The 27394-nt window shown below is 41.5% G+C and overlaps 1 protein-coding gene across 7 annotated transcripts in view; it reads left to right on the top strand.

The window, feature by feature from the left end:
• The window catches only part of SEMA3D (semaphorin 3D), a 413180-nt gene that overhangs the window by 229647 nt on the left and 156139 nt on the right, over window positions 1–27394 (top strand). The window lies entirely within an intron of this gene.

The following is a 27394-nucleotide window of genomic DNA, read 5'->3' as shown; positions in this document are numbered from 1 at the left end:
TGAAGTGTAATGGGAAATTACTTCTGCAATGTGATGTGTTAAAATTAAAAAAAAATGTTCAGCATTTATGTCTTAATTTCCTTTCATTGGATGCATTTCCTTTGCATTGATTGTGTTAAGACTGATGAGGATATGGGTTACTAGTGATTCATGTTGTGATGCTTATCTGTAGTAAAATTTTATACTTAGCTGTATGGTAGTAAAATTTTACGCATTCAACACAACCAAAAAAATAATGCATGATGTCCCCCGCTAACTTTCGGTGTTTATGCTGAGGAAGCATTTCTGCTGGCTTTCTGAAAATTTTCAGCCCTTTTTCCTTATTGTGGCATTCATGCCGATGCACCGTTTCTACCCAAAATTATGGTACTTCAGATGTTGGGGTGCTACAGATGCATTCACACATAATGGGAAGGAGGTCCCTTCACCTCTGGTTTCCAAACCTGAGCATTTGAACCAGGAATTAGAGTTCTAAAAAACAAAAATGGACCCACAGTTTCCCTCTCCCAATTGCAATTGTTATCTTCGGTTTATATTGAGTCATGCCGCCAATAATTGCATTTCGGCAGCATCTCCATTACATCCAATCCAGGGATTGGAGTCTGCCTTGACTCAAACTGGAGTTGAGGGACGAAGCTCCTCATTTGCTCCACCTCCTTTTGGCTGCCAGTTGTCCTTCAGGACACAAGGAAGCCCAGATAGCCAGCTCCCACATGCCTCTGCTGTCTTGCTGACTGCAGTAGATATAAACTCGGACTCGAGAGTGGGGGAAGGCACTGGACCACGGTTCTGTATGTTGTTGGAACTGTCTCTACAACTTCCATCATTCTCAGTCACAATAATAAGTAGCTGGGAGTTTGGTAATATAATAAACGCTTCCCTGAGGGAGGGCAGGATGCCTCCTTGTGTTAAGGAGGCAATTATTAGACCACTTCTAAAGAAGCCTGCCTTGGATACCTCAGAGTTGAGTAACTACAGTCCTGTCTCCAACCTTCCATGGTTGGGCAAGATAATTGAGAGGGTCATGGCCTCCCAGCTTGACACGCTTGGAGGAAACTGATTATCTAGAACCGTTTCAGACTGGCTTTCGGACGGGCTATGGGGTAGAGACTGCCATGGTCGATGATTTCCAATTGGAATTTGACAGAGGAAATATGACTCTGTTGGTCCTTGTGGACCTCTAGGCGGCTTTCAATACTGATCATAGTATCCTTCTGGAGTGTCTGAGGGGGTTGGGAGTGGGGGGCACTGCTTTGAGGTGGTTCCGCTCCTACCTTTCAGGCAGGTTCGAGATGGTGTCCCTTGGAGACAGTTGTTCTTCAAAATCTAAACATTTGTATGGTGTCCCTCAGGGCTGAGTATTATCTCCAATGTTGTTTAACATCTACATGAAACCACGGGGAGAGATCATCAGGATATTTGGTGCAGGGTGCAATCAGTATGCGGATGACACTCAAATCTATTTCTCCATGTCAACCTCATTGGGAGAAGGCATAACTTCCCTAAATGCCTGCCTGGAGGCAGTGATGGGCTAGATGAGGGATAACAAACAGAGACTAAATCCAGAAAAGACTGAGGTACTTTTTGTGCGGGGTGTAAACTCAGGAGATGATTCTCTTTGTGCGGGGTCTAAACTCAGGAGATGATTTTGATCTGCCTGCTCTGTATGGGGTCACACTTCCCCAGAAGGAACAAGTGCACAGTCTGGGGGTGCTTCTGGATCTGAGCCTCTCCCTGGTGTCCCAAGTTGAGGCAGTGGCCAGAGGTGCCTTTTATCAGCTTTGGCTGATTTGCCATCTGCATCAGTTTCTTGAGATAAACGACCTCAGAAAAGTGGTACGTATGCTGGTAACCTCCAGACCGGATTACTGTAATGCGCTCTATGTGGGACTGCCTTTGTATGTAGTCCAGAAACTACAGCTGCTTCAGAATGCGGCAGCCAGGTTGGTCTCCGGGTCGTCTCAGAGAGACCATATTACTCCTGTATTGAATGAGCTACACTGGCTGCCGATAAGTTTCTGGGCAAAATAAAGGTGCTATTTATAACCTATAAAGCCCTAAACCAGCAGCGGAGCAGGGCTGCCGGTGGCCTGTGTGTGGCCGTGGCAGCCGTCCCCACTAACCCCAGCCCCCACGTATGATGTCAGACGCAGGGCTAGCCATGCCCCCGCATCTGATGTCAGACACGGGGGCCGTGGTCTGGCTCCTGAACGGAGCCTTGAGGCTCCATTTGGGAGTTTCAGTTTAACTACTGTAGGGGCCACGCAGCCCCTCCGGCAGTTAAACAAAGGAGCCCAGGAGCGAAGAGCCGCTCCTGGCTGGTGCTGTGAATGCAGCGCCAGCCTTAGTTTAGCTCCCGAAGGGGCCGCGCGGCCCCCACTCGGGAGCTAAACTACCACCCTCACCTCTGATGTCAGACACGAGGGGTGTGTCAGGGCCGCAAAGCGCGGCCCCTGATTGGGCATGGCCCGGGTTCTTTGAACCCGTTCACCCAGTGGTAGCTCTGCCCCTGGCCTAAACAGCTTGGTCCCTGGGTATTTAAGAGAACGTCGTCTTCGTCATGAACCCCATCACCTGTCTGCATTTGCCACCCTCTCGTCTGTTGGCTACTCGAGGATGGGCCTTCTCAGTTGCTGCCCCAGTCCTTTGGAACGTGCTCCCTGCTGAAATAATAGCCTCCCCATCTTTGACAATTTTTAAAAAAATATTTAAAGACACATTTGTTCACCCAGGCTTTTAATTAAATACTGTTTTAATAGTTTTAACATTGTTTTTAAAATATTGTTTTAAGGTTTTAAATTGTTGTATTGTTTTAACTTTTTGTTGTCATTTATTTTAACTAATGTTTTAATTTCTTTGTTGTCATTTATCTATTTTAACTAAAGTTTTAACTTTTCTGTTTTTGTTGTAAACCGCCCAGAGATGTAAGTTTTTGGTGGTATAAAAATATGTTAAAATCAATCAATCAATCAATCAATCAATCAATCAATCTGGAATATCACAGGTTTGGAACCCTTGGCATGAAGTAAAGTAAAGGGTGGGAAAGATGGTTGTATACTTCTGTCCACAAGACAGGAAAGAATGTAGAGTTGTCAAAAACCAGTGCTAGAACCCTTCTTTCTTACATCTAGTGCACTGTGTGGAGGGAAATATTTAGTATGTCAGAGCATATAGGCACGTGGGCCCTCACCTGAAGTTTGAATCCCTATTTAGTGAGAATAAGGCTAAACTATAGTATGTTACTTCAGTCATGTGTTCTCAATCAGCCTTAGTCCTTAAGTGCCACAATTCTCTTTGCTGCTCTCCCCCACCACCACAAAAAACTAATATGGCCACCCCATGGAAGTTTTCTGAACAGTGCTATATTTCATTGATCCCCTCAGAAGGCCATTTCATACTGTACAGCTGCCCCTGTGGCTTTTGTGTTTAGAGCCATGCCTGCCCATTTTTCTTAAACATTTCCAGCCTGACAGATTGGATAATCATTTACAATAATGTGGGTGGCAGGCAGTTAGCTGGTCTGAGAATGAACAGAACTTAAGGCTTGAAACTTCAGGTAAATGGTTAAATGATTTAACAAGTTTGTTCTGATGACTCGGTGGATTTTGCATCTTCACATCTTCTCTCAATTTTTCCATCTTCTGCAGCTCTTGCAATTTCAGGATGCTGTGATTTCTTTGCTTGAAGTTAAAAAATATTCTACATTTTACTCTTTGATAGAAGCTTTGTATTTTGATGCATGCTGTAAAACATAGCTTCTTTTTAAAACAGCAACCAAAAAACCAAACAAACCCCTACATGCTAATTTCTGTCATTTTTCATTCTGCTTATCACCAAGGGAATAAATGTTAGGAAATTCTTTCAACATTCACAATCAGACTAACATGCATAATTTGTCATGACAAATGGCATTTCTGATATTTTGCTTTTATATACAGAGAAAAAGACGTTATCAGCCGGTTATCTACAGTAACTGGTATTTCTTATTCTGCTTGGGAGAATATAGAATGTTCCCAATAATATAAAATAAAATGCAGTTAATGCCTTTTGTTTGCCCCCCCACCCCCGCCAAGTAGGATTAGGCACACAAGATGAAAGTTGAGAGATTTCTATACAAAGTGCCTGTTTAAATTTATTATTATTTTTTATTTAACATATTTTTATACCACCCAAAACTAATGTCTCTGGATTGTTTACAACAAAATAAAAACAGAAAGTAAAACATTAGTTAAAACAAAAACAAAAAGTTTAGAACACATTACAGCAATTTAAAATTTCTAAAACAATATTTTAAAACAGCATTTAAACCTTTACAACAATATTAATTAAAAGCCTGGGTGAACAGATATGTCTTTAAAGACTTTTTAAAATCTGTCAGAGATGGTGAGGCTCTTATTTCCCTAGGGAGCGCATTCCAAAGCCTTGGGGCAGCAGCAGAGAAGGCCCGTCCCTGCGTGGCCACCAGACGATCTGGTGGCAAATGCAGACAGACCTCTCCAGATGATCTCAGTGGGCGGTGGGGTTCATGACGAAGAAAACGTTCTCTTAAATACCCAGGGACCAAGCTGTTTAGGGCTTTATAGGTTATAACCAACGCCTTGTATTTTGCCCGGAAACATATCGGCAGTCAGTGTAGTTCCTTCAATACAGGAGTTATATGCTCTCTCAGATGACCCGGAGACCAACCTAGCTACCACATTCTGGACTAACTGTAGTTTCCAGACTACAGAGAGGGGCAGCCCCACACAGAGCGCATTGCAGTAAGCCAGTATGGAGGTTACCAGCAGATGGAGGTTACTGCCTTGGGACTGTTTTTAATGAAAGGTGGTATATAAATTTAACAATAAAATAAATAAATAAATGTACAGTGCTTGTTTCTACTTTTCTATTTTGATATTCACAGTATAAATACTTTATCAGTTACTTTACTGCATCAGTTTATATCAGTTACTCCAAGGACCTGGTGCTGTCCTTGGAGGCTCAGGTGGCGGTTGTGTGTAGAAGTTCCTTTTACCAGCCATGGCTGCTTTGCCAGCTGCAACCTTACTTGGAAAAGTCAGAGCTGACCTCAGTCACTCATGATCTGGTAACATCCAGATTGGACTACTGCAATGTACTCTACATGGGGCTGCCCTTGAAGACAGTTTGGAAGCTTCAGCTGGTGCAGAATGTTGCCGCAAGGATGCTCGTGGGTTCAAGTCACTACAAGAGTATCACACTCATCCTGCGGCAGCTTCACTGGTTACCAGTCCGCTTCCGCGCTGGATTCAAGGTGCTGGTCTTGACCATTAAAGCTCTCCATGGCTTGGGGCCAGAGTATTTATCAGATCACATTTGACCTTATGAACCTGCCAGGGCCCTCTGCTCATCATCACAAGCCCTGCTGAGAGATCCAGTTGGCAGGGACTAGAGACAGGCCCTTTTCAGTTGTGACCCCTCGGCTATGGAATGCCTTCTCTGTAGAGCTTTCCCATGCTCCCTCCCTCAGTGTGTTTTTAAAAAACCCTAAAAAGACATCTTTTTAAAGAGGGTTTTTAATGTTTCACCTGCCCCTTATATCTGGTAGGTTCTTTAGTTTTTACAATTCTTAGTTTTTAGTTTTAATTTGAAATTTTAAAATCTGTAGTTCTAATTGTGGTTTTAGCTTGGATATTTAACTTGTTTAGCTTAATTTGGTTAATTTTATTAGTCTGGTTTTACATTGTAACTATTTTGTAAATGTTGTGAGCCGCCCCAAGCAGTAGTGTAATGGAGGGGTGATATATTTATCTAAATATTTTGATAAATATTTCAAATAAATAAACAGATCATACATACTTTACTATAGGAATAGGCAGTGGAGCTTGAGAATCCAAGGACTTCCAGTTTAACTACCAGCATTACCCCTTATCTCAAGGACCCATTCTGTCCCCACGCACCTCAAGTGGAGTCAGGATAGAGGCAAAGGACAATTTAATTGCCTCTCCCCAGTGTGAGCATTGCTTTGGCAAAGCCATCTCCTGTGATTCTTAGCTGATCAGTCTTGTGTGTGGACAGGCAGATAGAGTTCAGAAGGAAATGGCTCTGCCAACAGCTGTGTTGCTCTTCTCAACTCATATGGGAGTGAATCAGTCACTTGATCACATTCAGTAATGTGTTTTGCTCATTTCATATATAGTGGTCTCTGTTTAAAACTAGTTGCCAGCCAGGGCTTTACTAAAATCTAAGGAGACTGGATCTTGTATTGTTTTTGCACAAGAATTAGCTGTCTTATCAGACGAGTCTGACATGGAGCATGATAACATAGCATTCATAGCACAGTCACGTATTATTGTTGTTGTTGTTGTTATTAATAATAATATTTCAATTTCTATACCACCCTTCCAAAAATGGCTTAGGGCAGTTTACACAGTAATGTAGAGATGTTAGCACTGTTAATGCTATCTTCAGACCCCAGTATGTCAATGTATATTTCTCCAGATAATCAAAGCCAAGTATTACTGTCTACACACTGCTGTACAAAAAGCATCATTTCCAAATGACAGGATTTATAGTACTGTACGTTCACTCCCTTTAATATGCTCAGTGATCTGTTGCTAGAACCTCACTGTGATATATCCCATCCATAGGAGCAAATGTATTCTCAATTAAATCTTAACACAATTAGGCTCAGCAAGTTTTTCTTAATAAGAGCTGAGGTTTCTTTTCAGTCCTGACTCCCAGATGTGCACTTCATAGAGCATGAATTTATATTGCAGCAGAGTGCTGCAGAATAAGGACAGCTAGAGCATTTATTACTGCCTTGATTATTAAAGCACACATGAGAATGCTTTGTTTTGTCTGTCTTTGGCTGCATAGTGATAACTTTTAACTTGTGCCTATTGCCTGAAATTTAACGTGTACACATTTTTCAGTATGTTACCCACAGTTCCTCATGAAACTATCATTTGGTAGAACCATGGTGTTATCTTAAATATCAAACCCACAGTATTGAAAGCTCTGGGTGAATAACAATTTTAAAAAACCAACCATCTACAGTATTTTTAAAAATCCAAATACTTTTATTGGTTTTTTAAGAACATAAATATGAGATATATAAAAACAAAATAATTGAGGCAAATAATCTTGAAATGGATGCTTTATCTGTGCATAATTATTAATTGACATAGTATTCATTATGTTTGCTACCTTGTATAACTTTATAATACGAACTATAATAATCTTTGCAGTGACTTGTCACCCAGTCTTTCAGTCTGGACAACTGTGGTGTAGTGGTTAGAGTTCTGGACTAGGACCGGGGAGACCCGAGTTCAAATCCCCATTCAGCCATGAGACTTGCTGGGTGACTCTGGGCTAGTCACTTCTCTCTCAGCCTAACCTACTTCACAGGCTTGTTGTGAGGAGAAACTTAAGTATGTAGTACTTAAGTACTCTGGGCTCCTTGGAGGAAGAGCGGGATATAAAATGTAAATAAATAAAATAAAAATAAAATAAAATACCCAAATAGTGTAACGGAATTGCTAAAGGATCTATGGGGTCATTATACAGGACACTGTATGTGTGCACAAGTGCCAGTACACAGGTACATGTATTTGTGTGAATAATTGTATATGTAATCATCAGGCTCTGTGTTAATGTGCAAATATCATCGCAGGCTTTGCCCTTTTACCACTCAAAACCTGCCTGTGGTTTCCTTCATTGACTACCAGCTATTTTTAAAATCAAGTTGGCAACCATAGGCATTGGTAAGTGCTGGCTTATACCAGGTTTCCCTCCAGTAACTTCTAGATTGGTTTGTTGTGGGAAAGTGACAGAAGGTTCTGGAAAACATGCACATTCATTCATTCATGCTGGCATTTAAGCCATTCCACTTCCTGATGATTTGCCCAGACATGCTGCTAAATATGCAGACAGGAACATATTTTTTAATTATTTTTGTGCCCTGCTCACTGATCCAGAACCATTTCTTTGAAGAATGTCCTGGGCTAGATAACATTTGTGGGGGTTTGCCTAATAAGCACCTTTTCAACTGTCTTTCCCACAGGTTTTTATAAAGAGTGTCTCATGGACTTTCAGACTTGTGGATTAATGTTTTATATCAATTAAGGACATTGAGGGATGGCATTAAAAAGCAGGTGGTCATCGGAGTGATCTCATTTTCAAGTCTGCTATCCCATGAACAGCCAAAGCAGGAAACAAGTCTGTTCAGACTTGCCAGATGTTAGAGATTGATTTGCATGGGTTGTGCTGTTTTTCCCATCATGGATATCTATAGGCCAGAGTCTGCTGCCAGGGTTTGAGTCTAGTAATATATGGTAACCTTGCTACTGTATGAGTTTCTGACTCTTGTGAGTTCAGAGTCATTTTATATTACTAGGGGCACAATTCAGCCAAAGTGAAGTCCTTTTAACTTAAGTCACATTGATTTCAGTGGGCCGAATGCATGTGCCAAAACCAATGTGCCATAGATATGCTGAACTGTGGCTGGATTGTGCCCCTGGTAGCATAACATGACTTCTAGTCCTTAAGAGGCAGATACATACTTTATACTGTTTTTGTTTTCCATAGTTGTGTGAGCTCATTTTATGATATTCTGTATGTATAGTAAAGTTTTTATTTCATTTTTGTGATAGCTTGCGTAATTACAAGACATTTATTTGAAGTCAGTTTTTATATACTCTGTAGTTACTTATTCTAACAAGCAGAAGGTTGCTGGTTTGAATCCCTGCTGTTACTATATTGGGCAGCAGTGATATAGGAAGATGCTGAAGGCATCATATCATACTGCGTGGGAGGAGGCAATGGTAAACCCTGCCAAAGAAAACCACAAGGCTCTGTGGGTGCCAGGAGTCAAAATTGACTTTATGGCACACTTTACATTTACTACCTTAAGTGGCGCAGCAGGAAAATGCTTGCCTAATAAGCAGAAGGTTGCCAGTTCAAATCCCCACTGGTATGTTTCCCAGACTATGGGAAACACCTATATCGGGCAGCAGGGTTCTGTGGGCGCTAGAAGATGAAATCGACCCGACAGCACACTTTACCTTTACTTTAGTTACTTATTAGAAACTGAAAAAAGGAGCAATGAAATATTATAAGGAAGGTCTAGTGATAGACATATCATGCAGAGTCCCTTAACTGTAATTTTAAGGCCTTATTTACATATGCACCAGAATAAGGTGATGGCAGTGTTGGGAATTCTCTCTGGTAAGAGAAACCCTTTTTCATTACAGCAGAGTACACAGAGGCACAACACAGCAGAATTTAGTTAGGCATGCGTGTATGCTGAGAGTAAAGTAACTTGTAGCCAGTTCATAGTTTCAAATCAATATAAGTAGTATTTATTAGAGAACTCCATTCTAGATAGTAAAGTGAAGAGATAGGATCTCTAATCTATCTATCTAGCTGGATGCAGATGGATTCTGCATCTCTGCACACATGGTGAGGGGAGAGGAGCTTGTATGTTGCAAGGTAGAAGGAAGGGAAGAGAAGAATAGGGGAAGAGGAAGGAAATGGTTGGAAGGAAGGAAGTCCCTAAGATTAGCAATTTACATATCAAAGGGATAGTATCAGAGCAGTAGAGAAGGGATGACCAATGTCTTGACCCTCAAGGCCTCTGACTCACTAGTCTGTCCTCCTATGTCATTGAGACAAGAGGCAGCATATAGTCCTTCACTTCCAACAGGCAGAACGTGCTGCATCGCTTCAGACTGGGAGAGCATATTTTTGAACGCTCCTCTGTGAAACATTCACTGCAGCTATGGGTTGTTGTTTTTAAGCAACAGGGCAACAGGCACCATTATTTAAAATTTTTGTTTCCTTTTTATACCTGCAAAGAATTTTTCACATATGCTGGAACTTTTTTCCTGTTGTTTCTCCTCACCATAAGTGCAATGCTGTGTGGGATAGGTGGTTCCCACTTGCTGACAAATATATATCAAGGGCTTGGAGTAAGTTTCAGCCTGAACTCACACAAATGACTCACCCCACTGCTACTTTATTCTCACACATGAGAAGGGAGGGGTAGCAGAGAACAGAGACCACAACCTGTTCCATGGGTGCCTCTTGGCCTATGGGAATTACATTTCCCATAATGTGGATAAAGTTTAGTATGTTCAGGAGCATTTAGGGCCTGAAAACAGATGACATCCTAAACATCAGGGATCAGGACCTCCAGGCTGTCCCTTTCTCCAGTGGTGTGAGTTCAGGCTGAAACTTACTCCAAGGCCTTGAGATACATTTGTCAGCAAATGGGAACCACCTACCCATGGGTGCATCATTGGAAGAGGCCCAGCATGTTAGAAAACTTTAGATCCTGCTGTTCCAATGATGTGATCAGTATGCCTAGAAACTATTTATAATGTTTTCAGACTTCACATCAGAATGTGAATTAACTGTGAATCAAAAAGGCATTTGCAGGGGTGGTGGGGCTGGATTCATTTTGATAAGATACTAAGAGGATCTGTTCACCCTTATTTATGCTGTTCTTTGCCCTTGAAGTGGGGATGTGGCTTTTAAAACTGAGTCAGACTGAGAATTCTTGGTTTATGAGAACAACCTATTGAATTATGAAGGGTGGAGAACACAGTGGATAAATCAGCAATATTAAAATGTAAGTATTTCACACAAATGAATTTCATGGTTGAAAAGAAACCTGACAAACAAAACAAAAGGTACAGATCATCAACATTCACTATTCATGCTTCTCATAAACCACTGTTTGTACTCTCCAAGGCATATGCAAAGGATGGCAATGAGCATGACTATTGTTCATATATTGGTTTCTTTTATATTGGTCATAACAAGAGCCATGCTAGTACAACAGAAGTGTTGTCATTATTGTATGTGGAACAGAAGCACACACTAGACTTCTTCTAATAACTCAGCTATTTATTGTTTGCAGCTCACCGAAAAAGCTCAGAGCATAAATTTAGACTGGTTTTAAAAACAAACAAACACCAAGTTATCTGTCTCTAGCATCTAGGACATCTGGGCCTCAGAGGATTCAGGCCCCTGAACAAATAATATGAGATCAAGTAAAACTGAAACAATTTATCTAGTTGCCTCTTATGGCCTGTTTCATCCTGAGGCTTTCTGTGATTGGCTGTAAAGAGGCAGTTCATAAGTCATCACTTTTCTAGTGCTTTCTTTTCCAAATTAAGTTCTTTATTATTTTATTGGCGGAAAAAAACATGTTTGCTTTAGACATAGTGTACATATATTTTATAAACTGCTAAGTCGTGCATAGACTTTTACATCTCCCATTAACAGTCTCATTTTTGCTTCCTGTATTTTTGTCTCTTTTTCCGTGTTATCTGTGTTTTGGCTCTGTCAGTGCTCACTCACTCATTACCTCATGCATCTATCATACTCTGGTCTCACAGAATCAGTCAGTATGGTAAAAAGAGGGAGGAGGGGAAAGTGAATGTTTTGGCATGAGCATTTTACAGCACTAAAAAGACAAATTCACATCTTTTACATGGCTACCCTGCTATAGGTTTTGGAGTTGAGCAGGTGATTGTCCATCTTTGGAATTGTTCTTCAGAACAAGAAAGTGTGGAAACCTCATCCACACCCCAGTGAAATATATTTTGCCTTAATGAGATACATTTTGCCTCCCTCGAAATTATTCAGACAATTCATCCTGTTGAGTACATCCAAATTATCCCTGATATGAGAGATAACTTGACCATATAAGAGGATTTTTGGAACACTAGGGATGAAAGAATTCCAGGAAGAGTGACACTTGCAAGAGAATTTTTTTTTTGGGGGAGGGGGGAAGGTGAGGTGTTTTCCAGAATAAGGCCAGTGATGTTAAAATCTGGATGTCTTCCAATACTTTAAGATTCAAGATTTTTTCTTTTTAAAAATACCTTAATATTATGCAATATATCCAAGTAAGGGAGATTCATGATTAATTGATTACATTTATATCCTACTCTTCCTCCAAGAAGCCTGGAGGAGTGTACATGATAATCCTCACAACAATCCTGTGAGGTAGGTTAGGCTGAAGGATAAGTGACTGGCCCAGAGTCACACAGATGAGTTTTATGACTGAATGGGGATTCAAATTCTGTTCTTCATGGTCCTAATCCAACACTCTAACCACTACACCACGCTGGTTCTCAACCACCAGAGTTAAAATATTTTGAAACAACAAATATTTGTTGGAGCCTCTTTGTCATGATTGCTGATTTTTGGTTTCTAAATTGTATATTTTTGTTTGTAGTTGAATGTGCTACTGAATGTGGCATATTAACTTGCATTTTATATATATTAGGGTTGTGCGAGCTGGCTCAGCTCGATGGGTTTGGGGTCGAACCGGACCGGCCTCAGCTGGTCTAAGTTTGAACCGAGCCAACTCAAAGCTATACTGGTAAAGGGGAATCTGGCTTCTCCCCACCACTGCCAGCCTCCCCCTGAGTAGGGATGTGCACGAATTGGTTCATGCTCTCCCAGGAGGGAGGTATGCTATAGCCCCACTGCAATGATTTTGGGGAGAGTGCTGTGGGGGGGGGGTGGAGTGGCAGGGCAGGTAAGGACATTCTCCCTGCCCTTAAAGGCCTCCCACCTCCAAACCAGTTTGAATGCCGGACTCCCGAACTGGTTAAGCTCTCAAGAAAAGGAGCACAGAACCAGTTTATGCACATCCATATCCCTGAGTGGCCCAGACCGGTTGGGGCTCTGTAGGGGTGTGGAGGTCAATAAAATGGCACAATTTGCGTGGTCACACAAATGGTCTCTGTGCATGCATGGAAGGCATTTAGTGACTTCCATGCCTGTACAGAGGCCAGGACCAGGCCCTTGGTGGGGCAGCGCTGCCCACCCTGCCCACCCTCCCACCCAACTTGTAAGTACTTTTTACTTCCCTCCTGTCTCTTCTATACTTCGAAAAGCCATCCTCCCCCTGTATGGGTAAAGAGGAATCCTCACTGGATTGCCCTTTACCAGTATAGGTTTGAGACAGCTCAGTTTGAACTCGAACTGAGTCTGGCTCAACTGGGCCAAGACCGGTTGGGTCCAGTCCATATTTGAGCTGAACCAGCAGATCCAGTTTTGTGCACACCTCTAATATATATTATGTTGTTGAACTTTACTGGTGATCTTTTGTTTAATAAAATAAGTTTTACAAGTGATCCAGCAATCATTCACAATATGGTCCATGACTGCTGGTGGTTGATATTATTTCAACTCTTACCAATAGTTTTTATACATATGGAAGGTGTAGAAGTTAGTGAAAGGCAATAAAAGGAGGCTTGCTGATGGCTTCTCCAAGTTGTTTCATGTTGGCTACTAAGGGGTAGCTGGCCACACATAGTCAGATGAACATTTAGAGATGCTGGATGGAAGAATACCACAAAAGGGATAGGCTGTTTGTTGACAGGCTCTTCCTTATATTTGTGAAGGAGAGAGACTCTGGAGAATATAGATGCCCTGTGGATGTTGCAATAAATGATCAATTTCTGATAGACAATATATATTTGTATACACAATATTTTTTTACCGAAACTGAATAAGCAATTGGAGACAGGCTCCTTGGAATAAAAACGGGGTGTGGTAGGACACATCCAGACCTAGCTTTCTAACTCATACTGCTTTTCCTATCTTATCTGACTCTTTCTTAACTTCTGTTTATGCTTCTTGAGAGAAATTCTCTTTCCCCTCTTAGATAGGTAGCCAATTTAGCACAAGCCAATTGCAGAAGCTACCCTGGAAAGATTTTTATTGAAGAGTGGTATATACATTCTTTGGGGGGAGAAATAATAATAGATTGCCAACATTCCATCTAAATATAATATTCTGTCATACTCTGGTGTGACCAAGAAACAGAACTCAGGATGAAACTGTACAGATGGCAGCAGACCTGGTCCACAATGACTGATTTGTTTTAATAAACTTAGCAAACATGGTTTCCAACATTTTTAATTCCTTCCTTTCATTTCAGAGGGGCTGTTAAAGAAGTTTGGTAAATTCATTCTTATTGCCCTACTCTTTTCTGATTTCTCCTCCTCCTCCTCCTCCTCCTTCTTCTTTTTTGAACTATTGCTCATAAAAATCAAACTAGAGGTATTTCTAAATTGTGTGCTTCCTAAATTGGAATGACACCAAACATAATTTTTTTGGGGGGGGGGAGGGAGAAACTTTCCATATGATGTAAAATTATTTTCTAACTTATAAGTCAAGTTTTCCATAACTAACCCCATAATTCTGTTTGTCTGATGTGAGAAAATTATAGCTCTAAATAAGTAATGGGAAGTTTGTGAGGGAAGCCAGCAATAAGAGCTAAAATAATCTTCTACTCGTAGTTGAAATAAAGGCTGTTTCCAGAGGTGATGTGGCTTATTTGGTCAACATTCTTTCACATTTCCTTCTGTTGCAAATTCCATTGCTATAAAATGATGCCTGCTGTTCATGGACCTTGGAATGAAGAGGAGAGACACCTCACTGGGATTAAATAAGGGCCACAACATGATTAATGTTTCCAGTGAATGGGCAATGGCACAACTTTTTAATGCTAAATTCCACCCCACTCCTACCGTTTGGATTACAGAAGAATGTGCCACATTGTTAAATATGGATCAACATTTAGGGTGATGCCCCACCAGCTCAGAGATATCATATTGTAAGTCATCATTCCTCCTAGCCACTCTTAGGCCCATTCATACATTATGTTCAACACTTGTACAATGAGTGTACAGAATACACAGATACAGCACTGTAATTTAATTGCACAATTAAAACCTGCCACACAGGTACAGTCATTCACATGTTATGCTAAATGCAGGTACATAAGTACATTTCCTATCTGTACCATGTATTTAATGGTCCTGTATCCTGACTCACTTTTAAATGAACACAGGTACAGTCATTCACACAAATGTGTGTGCATAGAGACATCTGAACACTCATACAGCAGAATGTCTGACTCAGTCTCTTGTCTTCAAGGAATCCTATTCTTGTCACCACCTCCCCAGCCCAATGGTTTTTCATGAGTGAATAGGTCAGTCCTCAGCAGGGTTCTGGTTCCTGTGCCCCTAGCCCAAAGATGCTGAAAGAAAATGTGAAATGGACCATATGGGGTGTAGTCTGTGTAAATAGCTTGAATTTTTCAAACAGGATTGGCAGAGGGACTGAAGATTCTGAAGAAGAGTGTCAGTCAGAGACAGTGAGAGGGAGAATTGGAATGACAGAGGCACAGTGGAGTTTATAAGGGACAGTTAGTAAGAAGCTGGTGATTCTGTTTAAAGACTGGGAAGCTAGCTACCTGAGGGGGGAAATAAAATTTCTCTCAAGAAGCATAAACAGAAGTTTTAAAAGAGCCATATAAGATGTGAAAAACAGTACGAGTTGAAAAGTTAGGTCTTTCCTAACTTTATATTTTATATATTTATTTCCTTTTATTTAATAAGAAGCTAGTCTTCAATTGCTTATTTGCTTTAAGTAAAATAAAATGCATTAATGGTGTATATACAAATATATACTGTTCTTAGAAAGGTTAACAAAATAATAATTTGTTTTACTGATTATTTGTTTTAAACTGGTGTCACATTCCAGTTTGTAAGCCCCTGGGCCTAAAGACACACAATACTACCAAACAAGGCTATTTTGTAGCAGAGACCTGGGAAAAAAGAATCTGCTGTCTTTGTAGTAGAGAGAGCTCTGGATGGAGTGGGGATGTAGTAGCCAAGGGTCTGGTTCACAGTAGCCAAGATGTCCAGTTGGGCATGCTCTTGGCTCATCTTCATCCTGATCATGTGTATTTAGTGGACAGTCGTCCTAACCGACTCAAAATGAGGCTGTAAGTGAACTTGGTCATTCCCCATCCCCAGTGTAACACATGGTGCCTGAACCATTTCTGTTTGAGAGGGAAGAGTTGTTTGGAGGATGTGATATTGAGGTAGGTGGGAGTGGCGGTGCGTGGGAAGTGGTTAGATTAGGCATTTTAAAACCTATTTACATGTTCTGTACAATCTGTGGGCATGATACACAAGCCCTATGGTGCTGGAAGGGTATTTTGGCACCACGGAAGCAGTGGTGCCATTGAGGAAGACCATGGTTGTGCTATCAACATTACTGCAGTTTCTCCCATTGTAACAAATGGGAGAAACTTTGTTAACTCTGAGAGTTCAACTGCTATCCTCTGCAGCAACATTACAGCAGTAGTGCCAGAATACCCTCCCACCTCAGTAGAACTTGTGGATCATGTCAGCTGATGTATGCACTTACAGTTGTTCACACATTGCATTGAGCACAGGTACAGCAGTGCACTTCCTTTGCAGAGTGTCTTGGTCCTTGGCAGTTCATCTTTTAGTCCAGGATTCTAGACTCCTGTCTTCAGAGGAATGGGACAGAAGGAGCTGCAAATGGACTCGGGATCTAGCTTATATTAAAGATGCCAGCCTACAACATTGTTTTGCAGAGTCTTTGGTTGATCTTGGGTGTTCCAGACATGGGTGTTCCAGACAAATATGGTTGGAATTGCATAGTTTTCTGGCTGAACTAAAAGCCTTGAAGTCAACAGTGTCCTAGAGAGCACTGAAGCAGCTTTGGTATCGTAGTCTTTGATTGTGGGCTGGGTTCATCTTTACCTAGAAATGTAAAGATACAGAGAATGTCCAAATGTATGCATTGAAACAATGTGCTGTACCAGAAAAGTCACTTCAGTAATACACTCTGACCTAGTTCACACAATAATTCAAATCTAGGTTTAATGTGCATTATTGACATTGGTGTGATTGTGTGAATGTACTCCAAGGTGGTTTATGGCCCGACGTTAAACCTAGATTCAAATGATTTCTGAACCAGGCCTCTGAACAAACAGTTTCCCATGCCTAAAGGCCCCTGCTATTTGGGCACAGATTATCTTGTTCTCTTTTTTTTAATGCTAGGAAAATGTTCTGTTGCTAGTAGACAAAACTGTATAGAATAATAATAGCAACAATTTTAACAGTGAATCCTGTTAACAATGCACAATTGGTGTTAAAAACCATTGTGGCTTGGCCTTTTTCCCCCCTTCATTGCATGAAAACATTATAGGCAGTGATGGATTTAATGAGACAAAGTGCTGTTACTGGTAAACCACAAATGTAAATGGTACTTTTAAAGCAAATAATCTTAATAATCTCACAGAGGTGAGACGATTAGGAAGATCGCCTTTATAAATTTCACCATAGAGCAGCTCAATAATTTATTACGGTTGACTAGAATATTTTCTCTTATGTAGGCTATTGAAGCAGGGATGTTGTTTCCTTTGGCGGTGCTCTCAGCAAAGTTATATACACAAGAAGTCCAAAGGCTTTTATGATCCCAGCTTCTTTTTGATTTCAAGCTATTTCCTCCTCCTCCTCTCCTGTCAGGAATTCACTTTGGCTGATGCTTTTGCTTAACTTGCTGCAGGCACTAATTAATAAGCAACTTCTTCAAATTCCACTTGTTGTCTGGTTTGATTTATGCAGCTGTTCCATATAATTACTACTTCTTTTAAAGTGTAATGCATTTGCATCTCCTGTTGTCCTCCAGTTTGATTGATGTCCAAAAAAAGCTATACTTTCAGCTGTTTTTTCTTATGTGTGTCATTTTTACTTACAGTAAGGTTTTGGAATCACAAGCTGCAGATGTTCTCTTAAATTTTTTCAGATGTCTGTTGTTTTTTTAAAAAAATGAATTACTAAATATACATTTTGTGTTCTGCACAGTACATTTTACTCACTGTATCTAGCTAGAGGGCTGCTTCTAGCATAATGCAGACGTGGCAAGAGCTGAAACATTCACACCTCTTCTCACCATTCTGCCAGATCACATCCACACTGGAGAAATATATCTGTCCTGCTCTGGGAGATGTGTGTTTTCCTTATTCAGGGTTATTTTTCACATTTCACTATTGGTGACACACCCCTGTCCCTCTCAGAGCAGTCACAGAAGAGTAGAGAGAGGAAGTATGAATCATCCTCTCTGCATCAAAATGCATTAGAACAGGCAAAAAAAACCCCTTTGATTTAAGCAAAGAAACAGCCTGTTTCATCCTGATTATTAACACATAGGAACCTCCATCAGCCTCAGGTGTTATGTTTAATTTCTTCTGTTTTAGTGACCTGCATGTAGGTGGGAGTGGACCTTGCTAATCTAGCCATGAGCCACATTTCCACAAGTCTTGTTGAGCTCCAGTTTGATCCCCAGGTCCAGAGACGTATCTAGGGAAAATAGCGCCTAGGGCAAGCACTGAAATTGTGCCCCCTGTCCAAACATCTGACACCCACCTTTCAGATAACTTTACCATAATATCAGCTGAAAAATACAAGTCAAGCTTGTTAATCTTTTAATATTTCAAAAACTATTTAGCAGTGGACGTAGCCAGACCAAAAAATGCTGGAAAACGACAAATTTCAGTATGCTGGGGCTCATAAAATACCCAAATACTATGTGGAGGTGTACTTGGAAAACTAAACAGAAGTGCCTGTCTAATTCTCTACTATGCATTGTAGCATCACTATTATATAAGTTTTAAAAATAAATGGAGAATGTGACTTTTGCCAGATACTCTGAAAATAATTAAAGGATATGCAGAGTAAACTGTGTCACTGCTTGGAATATATCTAGTATTTCAGGAAGACAGTTAAAATGAGAAAAAGAGAGCAAGAAACTCCCAGTGGGCCTTAATACTAAGGATTTCACATGGATTCAAAGACAAATTCACCATTAATAACCATATTATTAAGACATCACATTTAACTCACTTATCACAAGAAGCAAAGTAAGAGCAAATGAATACAATCCTAGCTCATAAGCGTCAGCTCAGTATTCACAAGCCCTGATTCTCTGTACATAGTGCCAAACTAAATATGTGTACAGTAATTTATATTATATTAATTTTTTAATTAAAAAATTACCTGTAGCCCCTTTGGGGGGCTTCCTAAAGGCCGTGGGGGGTCTGCAAAGGTTCCCCCTCCCCCTGCTGGCCTCTAGGGCCTCGCAGGGACCATTTGAGCATGTGCAGCGGCCATTTTTAAATATATATATATTTTTAAATAGCTGCTGAAAACAAAATGGCTGCTGTGCATGCTCAAATGGCCTCTGCGAGGCCTGGCATGGCCTAGAGCCTCACAGAGGCTATTTGAGCCAGTGTGGTGGCCATTAAGTTTTCAGCAGCCATTTTTTAAAATTAAAAAATGGCTGCTGAAAACAAAATGGCCACCACATCTCCCTTCAAGTGGCGCCCGGGGCATGTGCCCTGCCTGCCCTGCCCTGCCCTAGATATACCCCTGCCCAGGTCCCATCTTGGAGGGCATCTTCTGCCTGGCTTCTGTTAACAGAACTGTTCTGGAGCACTAGCTAAATACTGCAAGGCTACTTTTGGGCTAGTGTGGGGAATTAGCGAGACTATAGTGGACAGTCTGTTACAGTATCAATTTGTACAAAGATTTGGTCTGGAAAATGAAGCGGAGATGGAAATGTGGTGCACCCTTTTTTTAAAAAAAGGAAAAAGAAAAATCTCTAATTTTCCACTTCTGCAATTGTGATTCATTTCCCACCTCTCCTTTGCATTTGACAATCTCACACATGCACAAATGAACAGCAGTATTTTTACAGGCACTTCCTTGTACTATGGAATGAGACATTTCAAGGTAAAATGTTGGTGGTTGTTACAATTTAAAAGTGTTACTAAGCCTTTTAGTGGGTGCTAATTGAATTAGTCACCTTAAGTGGCTCAGCAGGGAAATGCTTGACTCACAAGCAGAAGGTTGCCTGTTTGAATCCCTGTTAGTACTATTTTGGGCAGCAGTGATATCGGAAGATGCTGCGTCATCTCATACTGTGCAGGAGGGGGCAATGATAAACCCATCCTGTATTCTACCAAAGAAAACCAAAGGCTCTGTGGGCACCATGAGTCGAAATTGACTTGACGGCACACTTTACCTTAATTGAATTTTAGTTTGTAGTAAAATGAAAACTTTAAGAGTTTTCTCTAACAAAGTAGCAAGGTTAACTATAGATATGATGACTCTTAACAGAATCCTGTGACACCTGTTAGATTAGCAAATGTATTGTGTCCGAGGTGGGTCCAGCCATCGAGGCAGATGATGCAATTGTCAGAGGTGCCAGAATTCTAGGGGCACCTGCCTCAGCTATGCAAATGCTTTGAACATAGGAACATAGGAAACTGCCATATACTGAGTCAGACCATTGGTCTATCTAGCTCAGTATTGTCTTCACAGACTGGCAGCGGCTTCTCCAAGGTTGCAGGCAGGAATCTCTCTCAGCCCTATCTTGGAGAAGCCAGGGAGGAAACTTGGAACCTTCTGCTCTTCCCAGAGCGGCTTCATCCCCTGAGGAGAATATCTTGCAGTGCTAACACATCAAGTCTCCCATTCAGATGCAACCAGGGCAGACCCTGCTTAGCTATGGGGACAAGTCATGCTTGCTACCACAAGACCAGCTCTCCTCTCATCCTTTGGATGGAGAAGCCTTGCTTCTCTTGGGGAAAGATGCACAGCAGTAGTTTAGCATTTCATTGACTGGGTGGTATCTCACGTGCTTTCAAAGGGATGAGATTGAGAGCAAGCTGCTGCAGGTTTCAGGGGACCTGTAGCAAATTGTTGACTATGGGACCAATCCTACTGCACTGGGCCACAAGAATACAGACACCACCATATGAAGCCTTTGGGCACAGGAGTTATCTTGGGGATTAGCAGTGGGTCTCCCAGAAAGCCCTGTTCCCTTGACAGCTGCCCAGTGATGCTAATCCCTAACACTGTCCCTGAACCAAGAGCCTTCTGATCAGCTCTTGGTTATAAATCAGCTGCCCGGGATATAAATACAGTTGCATGGGGAAATGCAAAGAAATGACTGGCATTAGAAATGAAAATAGTGTTCCAGTCAACCGGAACATTATTTAGCACTATTGCTGCTCAAGATATCATCAGAAACTAGGAGGTGGATTTTTGTTTCTTTAAAGCAGCAAAAATAAGCTTGCATCAACCCTGATTTTGGCAAGAGCTTTCATTGGCAAGAGTCTCCTTCAGCTGATATTTATCACAATACAGGAGAATTAGCAGACTCAACACGCACAGTTTCGCGTATTCATGGTCAGTGATTGACAACTGACAGTAATTGACACCTGACCTTGGCATACACAAAAAACCCACCCTGAGAGGGGTTAATTCCACATATACGCAAGTCAGAGGCAGCCAGAAATGACCACAGAGATGTTTTCCATTTGCTATTTTGTGAAACGGCCATTTTGTGGCTCATAAAGTCTAAAAGTTCCGTGAAACATTGTGGAAAATGGACTTTGGGGAGGCATTGCTGGATAGCTAGAGGCCTACAGAGCCCAATAAGGCACTTTATTTTGCCCTTTTAAACTTTGAGGGGCATTTTTTGCCAATTTTCAGGCCTCCAGAAACCTAATGCCCTTGATCCCATTGCCCCAATGACCCAGTATTCACGGTTTCCATATCCACAGTAATTACAGAGAACAGAACTCCCGCAAATACTGAGGTTCTCCTTATCGAAGGTGCCACACAACTCTTTCTTGCTTTTCCTGCAAGAAACTAGCACAGCAACCCTTTTGGAATAAATGCCTATCTGGTAGGTCCAGAAATAAGGACAGTGGCGTTCATTTTTTTCCCCAAATTCAATTTTTATTAATTTTAACGATAGTAATATTATCATTCATTACAAATACGTACAAAAAAGGTGGACTTCCCACTCACATTTCTTCGTGAATCATCAACTATAAAATTTACCCTTGCTATAATAATAATTCAAGACATAAATTCAAGCCCTTACAAACATAATTAATTTAACCAACCTGCGATTTTTACTAAATTTCAAACCCTGCTGTCAAGTCCATAGTAGGAAAGTAATTCTTTAGATACAACAAGAATGGTTTCCAATCTTCTTTAAAACATTCCAAGTTTTGATCTCTTAATAGTGCTGTGAGTTTTGCCATCTCCACATATTCCAAAATTTTTATCAGCCAGTCTTCTTTTGAAGGCAGTTCACTGGTCTTCCATTTCTGTGCATATATAATTCTAGCCGCCTTAGAGGCATACATAAAAAATGTTAAATTAGTTGTAGAAATTGCACCTTGTGTTACTCCCAGCAGGAAGGATTCTGGCTTCTTAGGAAATGTCAACCACATATGAAAAAATGTGCCTTCAAAGCGTCCACACTTCCAGCATTTGTTTGAAACATTTTTATACATTAATGCCAATTTTTTTGGTGTCAGATACCATCTATACATCATTTTATAATAGTTTTCTTTTATAGCATAACATGCAGTAAATTTTAAATCATTTTTCCATAACTTTTCCCAGGCTGCCATTTCTATATTACGCCCCACATCTTGAGCCCACTTTATCATAGTCGTTTTAACCACTTCCTCTCTTGTCTCCTCCAAAAGCAACAGTTTATACATTTTAGAAACTAATTTTTCATCATTTTGACATAATTCCTTCTCAAAATTTGAAGTCTGGTCCTCAAATCCGACTTTAAGATCTTTCTTATACATCTCATTTAGCTGATGGTATTGAAACCAATCTCTAACCGAATCTTGTATTTCAGTTAAGCTTTTTAACTTACAATCCTTTTCCTGAAAATGTAACAAATCCCTATAGGTACCCCAACACATTTGCATATTTACTTCTTTACGTGATAAGGACAGTGGCGTTCAAAAAGAGAAATGCCCACATGTCTTGTGAGAAGTTACAGTGATTGTAGGTATGTTTGCTTTTATGCACTCCACAAATACTCAGACCCCATTTTTTTTATTTCATTTTTTTTTTAATTCATTTGCTTTCTATACCACCCTTCCAAAAACAGCTCAGAGCGGTTTACACAGAGAAATAATAAATAAATAAGATGGATCCCTGTCCCCAAAGGGCTCACAATCTAAAAAGAAACATGAACTAGACACCAGCAACAGTCACTGGAGGTACTGTGCTGGGGGTAGGTAGGGCCAGTTATTCTCCCCCTGCTAAATAAAGAGAATCACCACATTAAAAGGTGCCTTTTTGCCAAGTTAGCAGTAGGGATGTGCACAGAACGATCTGTGACCACTCGCTCTGGGCCACCCCAGCACCCCCCAAGTGCACATATGGGGCTGCCGACACCTCAGTGCTTCTCTATGGGGAAAAACCTTAAAGACGCGTAAACTTTAACAATTCCCCAAAAATCAGCCCTCTGCCCAAATCCTTTGAAAAAATTCAGGTAGCTTCCTTGACCCTACCTGGCACTACCACCAACCCCACACTGCTCTAGGCCACCCCTTTGCCCCCCGCGTGAAGCTATCCATTTGCTGACACCTCAATGCTTCTCTATGGGGGAAAACCTTACAGACGTGTAAACTTCAACAATTCCCCAAAAATCAGCCCTCTGCCCAATCACTCTGAAATTGGGGTGGTAGCCTTCACCCATTAGTCACTACCACCCCACCCCACTCTTTTTGCCCAGATCCCACTCTGTGCCCCCGAACTGCCCCAAAGACACTGAAACTTCAAAAATTTCCCCAAAATAAGCCCTTTGCCCAGTTCCCCTGAAATTTGGGTGGTAGCCTCCAACCATTGGGCACTACCACCCCACCCCACTATTTTGCCCTTGGGACCCATTTTTCCTTCCCGAATCAATTTGGATTTGGGTTTAATCCGAATCCAAACCGAATCAGGGGTGATTCGGGTGGCCCAGATTTGGGCACAGAACAGATCGGGGGTGATTTGGTTCGGGTCCCGAACTGAATCACCGAAAACCCGAATTGCACACCCCTAGTTAGCAGGGGAGACCCATCCTGCAACAACTTTCAATATTAAAAGAATACAATACATTTTAAAACTGTTGTTAAAAATAGAGCATACTATAGCAATCATGGTTAAAACTATAGTATAATTAACCAAACCAACAAGTTAATCTGCCCTGGCTCCAAAATACTCTCTATCCGAGCAAGCTAAACATTTTCCCCACCACTGGAAAGGTTTTGCGTAATCTAGAAGCAAAATATCAAGACAAACTTGAAAGTTTTGTGAAAGAGCTGAGGGGATTCAAGGAGGGCTTTGTTTGTTTTTAAATAAAGCATTTTATGGGCCTATAAATTTCCCGACCCCGGATCTACAGAAAGCATTAATTAACTAGATTAGTTGGCTGTGTTGGGGGTATCATGTGACTTTCACTGCCCGCTGAATGTCCTATTGGTAGCCTAGAGGTGGTGAAGAAATCCTGCACACAGTAGGAAAACTTGGTAGGATCTGGAACTATAGTTGCCACAGAATTTCTAAGTGAATATAGAAGATCTCATTGGAGTAAGAAATACCAGAGGACTTTCAAGGAAAGGAAAACTAGTTTCAATAAGTCTAGTGACATTTCTCAGGGGGGTTCTGTATATCCATAGCTTCAAAAACAGTCTTTACTATTTTTTAGCTGAGGGGGGGAGGAATTCTGTCCTTGAAGTATGCTTCTTTTGTTTGCCTTGCATAGTGTGTTTGATTGCACTGCCAAAAGAAGTGATCTGGTACTTTGGGGAAATAAAAAGACCCACACAATATACAGGATTTGTTTGACTTGAAGTTAATAGTTTTGACAGCCTTGTGATAAATCTCTTAAGGAGATGTGGATCTGACTGCTTTGGAAAACTAAGTGTGGAGGTGACAGATCCTGCAAGCAAGTCAACAAAAAAAGAAAATAGATGTTTAAAAGAGTAGCTGCAAAAGAATAAAAACTACTGTTTTAAAAGCAGAAACACCATCAGAAGACACATTGACAAAATTCAGCCAAGTGAAACTGCATCAATGGAATGATGCCATTCCTTGCCTCTGTCCTCTGATTTTAGTACCAGATTTCTATGTCTTTGCCATAATTATTGTTCAGTCACTAAGTGCCCTCAAATCAGTTTACTGCAAAATGGTTTTAAGATCATAAGCCTTTTTTGGTCTTGCCTGACAGACAGTGAGCCAGGTCTCACGATCCGTGAGGCCTGGTTCTGCAGGGTGAGCGAGGAGGGAGCCCTGGGTGGCCGGATCAGCCGCCCACATGTTTGCTGGCTCCGTGATGGAGCTGGCGGGGGCTGGGGAGCTCGGGGGACACACGGCCCCCGCAAGCCCCAATATGCCCTGCAAGAGTGCGCAGGGCATACTGGGGAGACCCCCGAGCCGGGAGGCTGCTTTTAAGCCTCCTGGCCAGGGGTCTACTCGTGAGTAGGCGCAGTGCAAAGCCACACCGCGGCTACTCACGATTCTAAAAACCAGGTTTGCGGAGCACTCGCTCTGCAAACCTGGTTTTTTACCAGGGGTTCCTGAGCGGGTTACCCACTCTGGAACCACCGGGCTCATAGTCGAGCCTGGTGGTTCTCACGTATAGCAAAAATTGGGCTAGGCTCTCCTAGCCCGATTTTTGCTAATCGTGTGAATGGCCCCAGTAATTTATCTTTCACTTTATTGTTTAAGCATTAAGTTTTTCCTTAACTAGAGACTAGGGATCTTTGAGGTCTTCTAGTTCCTCGCACCATACTGAAAAAAATCTGGGAAATATTTGATCATTTTATTGATCTAATCCAAGCATCAAGAAACTACCCATCTTCCACCATTCTATGTAATGGATTGAAGTTGCTCCATAATATTGAATTGGGGTGGAATTCAGATGCTGCAGGGCAAACAATCAACCTGAGCCCTCTTCAGAGATTCAAACAAGGAACACTGTACTGTTACAAGTGCTGAAAGGGGATCAGAATACCTGTCCTGGAATGACAGTCAGCTCCCTCCTTTCACTATTCATGGAAGCAGCCGCGTTTGTGTGAAGAGGTAACTGTAATGGCAGGCGCTTCTGTGATTGGCAGCCTGGATAGTCCCAGGCTGCAGTTTTTGGAATTGCCTGTGATCACGGTTATGGTGCTTCCCTCTTCCCACAAAAGCTGCCATTTCTGTGAGTAGCAACAGGAGGGAGCTGATTGGCGTGACAGGAGTGGGGGGAGACTTCCAACCTCCTTTTGGCACTTTTGACTTGTAACCATGTACAGCATTCCTTGGTTGAACACCTGAACGGGGACACCTCAGTGGCATAGTTTGTGATTATGTCATCTACCCCAATTCAAGATGGTGGATGTGTAAGTTCTCACTTACTTTGTTCCTTAACTCTCACAGATTGGCCTGAGCACAGGATCTGTATACCCCAAGGTCTAGACAAGAGCCAGTCAGATCCTGCATAGAATTCAAAAGTTTGCCAGATCAGTTGATTTTCCATAGAAATTTGCTTCCTGGTACAAGATGTAGGATTTGACACCACCACCACTCCCTCCACCAGCTATCCTCATTTGTGTGTCACAATGCTACTTTTCTCCCTTGATGCTACTCCTTGTTGTTTCCTTTTTCTTTTTTTTTTCTTTTTTCCTTCTTTCTTGGTTCTAGATCATCTTTCCCCGTTCTTAGATGCTCAGCTCTGACTTGAATCAGGGACAGAATCCTGATAATACTCTCTTTGTGTCTGGAATGGGGGACCCTACAGCCTCATAAATTTCTGTCCCTATGATACTGTGAGGAAGTGGATTGAAAGTGAAAGAAATAAGTTAATTAGAGCAGGCCTATCAGCTGCTCAGATGGGGACCTGAATTGTGGCCATTCATCTAGCATCCTGCCACTAGGCCTTGAAAGGCTATATGTGGGCATCTCAATCAGTGGTCCCTCTAATTTTTTCATCCCTGTGTGGAATGAGTTTTGTTCTGGGTGGGAGTATCAAGGCAGTGTGTGCGCACATGCATTCAGAGTGGAGCTTTCCTGATTCCACCTGAGCGGGATCTAAAATTGACTGAGTGGACAACAAAAAAACTTGTGAGTGCAAGCATGTGTGTGCACCTTGGAGGGAACACTGATGGAAACCTGTGTGTCTCTACCTGGAACTAAAGGAACAGGAGTAGGAGTCAATGGAAAAGGAGCTCAGGGTGGCCTCTATGGGGGTTATCCCCTGTGAGATGGATTACAAATACTTAAAATGAACAGTGACCATTGGTCACTCAGTCTTTTCCTTCTAAGTTGAATGATTGGAACTTGGGACTGTGATCTCAATAGCATGAAGCCTACACATGGAAATATTCAATACCCATTCAACCAAAGTACATGTTATTCTCTCAGATTTTATGAGGGAGATCAGTTGCATGGGTTTAACCTATATGCATTAGGGATGTGTGAAACGTTTTGGATACAAAATGTTTTGTACCCCAAACAGCCCGTTTCGGGTGTTTTGTAGACAAAACAAAACGCCCATTTTCCAGATCCAACAGTTTTGTATACAAAACAAAACGTCCCTGTTTCGGCTACAAAACAGTTGTTTTGTTGTTTCGAACCTCCATTTTGTGGTGATCTCTGAGTCAGTCTCCATTTTGTGTTTGACATCTCTTTGAATTTCCCGCCCTTCCAGCCTTCCAATCGGTGACCTAAAG

Source organism: Hemicordylus capensis, chromosome 5 (genome assembly GCF_027244095.1).
Source record: "Hemicordylus capensis ecotype Gifberg chromosome 5, rHemCap1.1.pri, whole genome shotgun sequence".
Lineage (NCBI taxonomy): Eukaryota > Metazoa > Chordata > Lepidosauria > Squamata > Cordylidae > Hemicordylus > Hemicordylus capensis.
The sequence above is the reverse complement of the archived record's forward strand: the minus strand, read 5'-3'. Positions and strand labels throughout refer to the sequence as shown.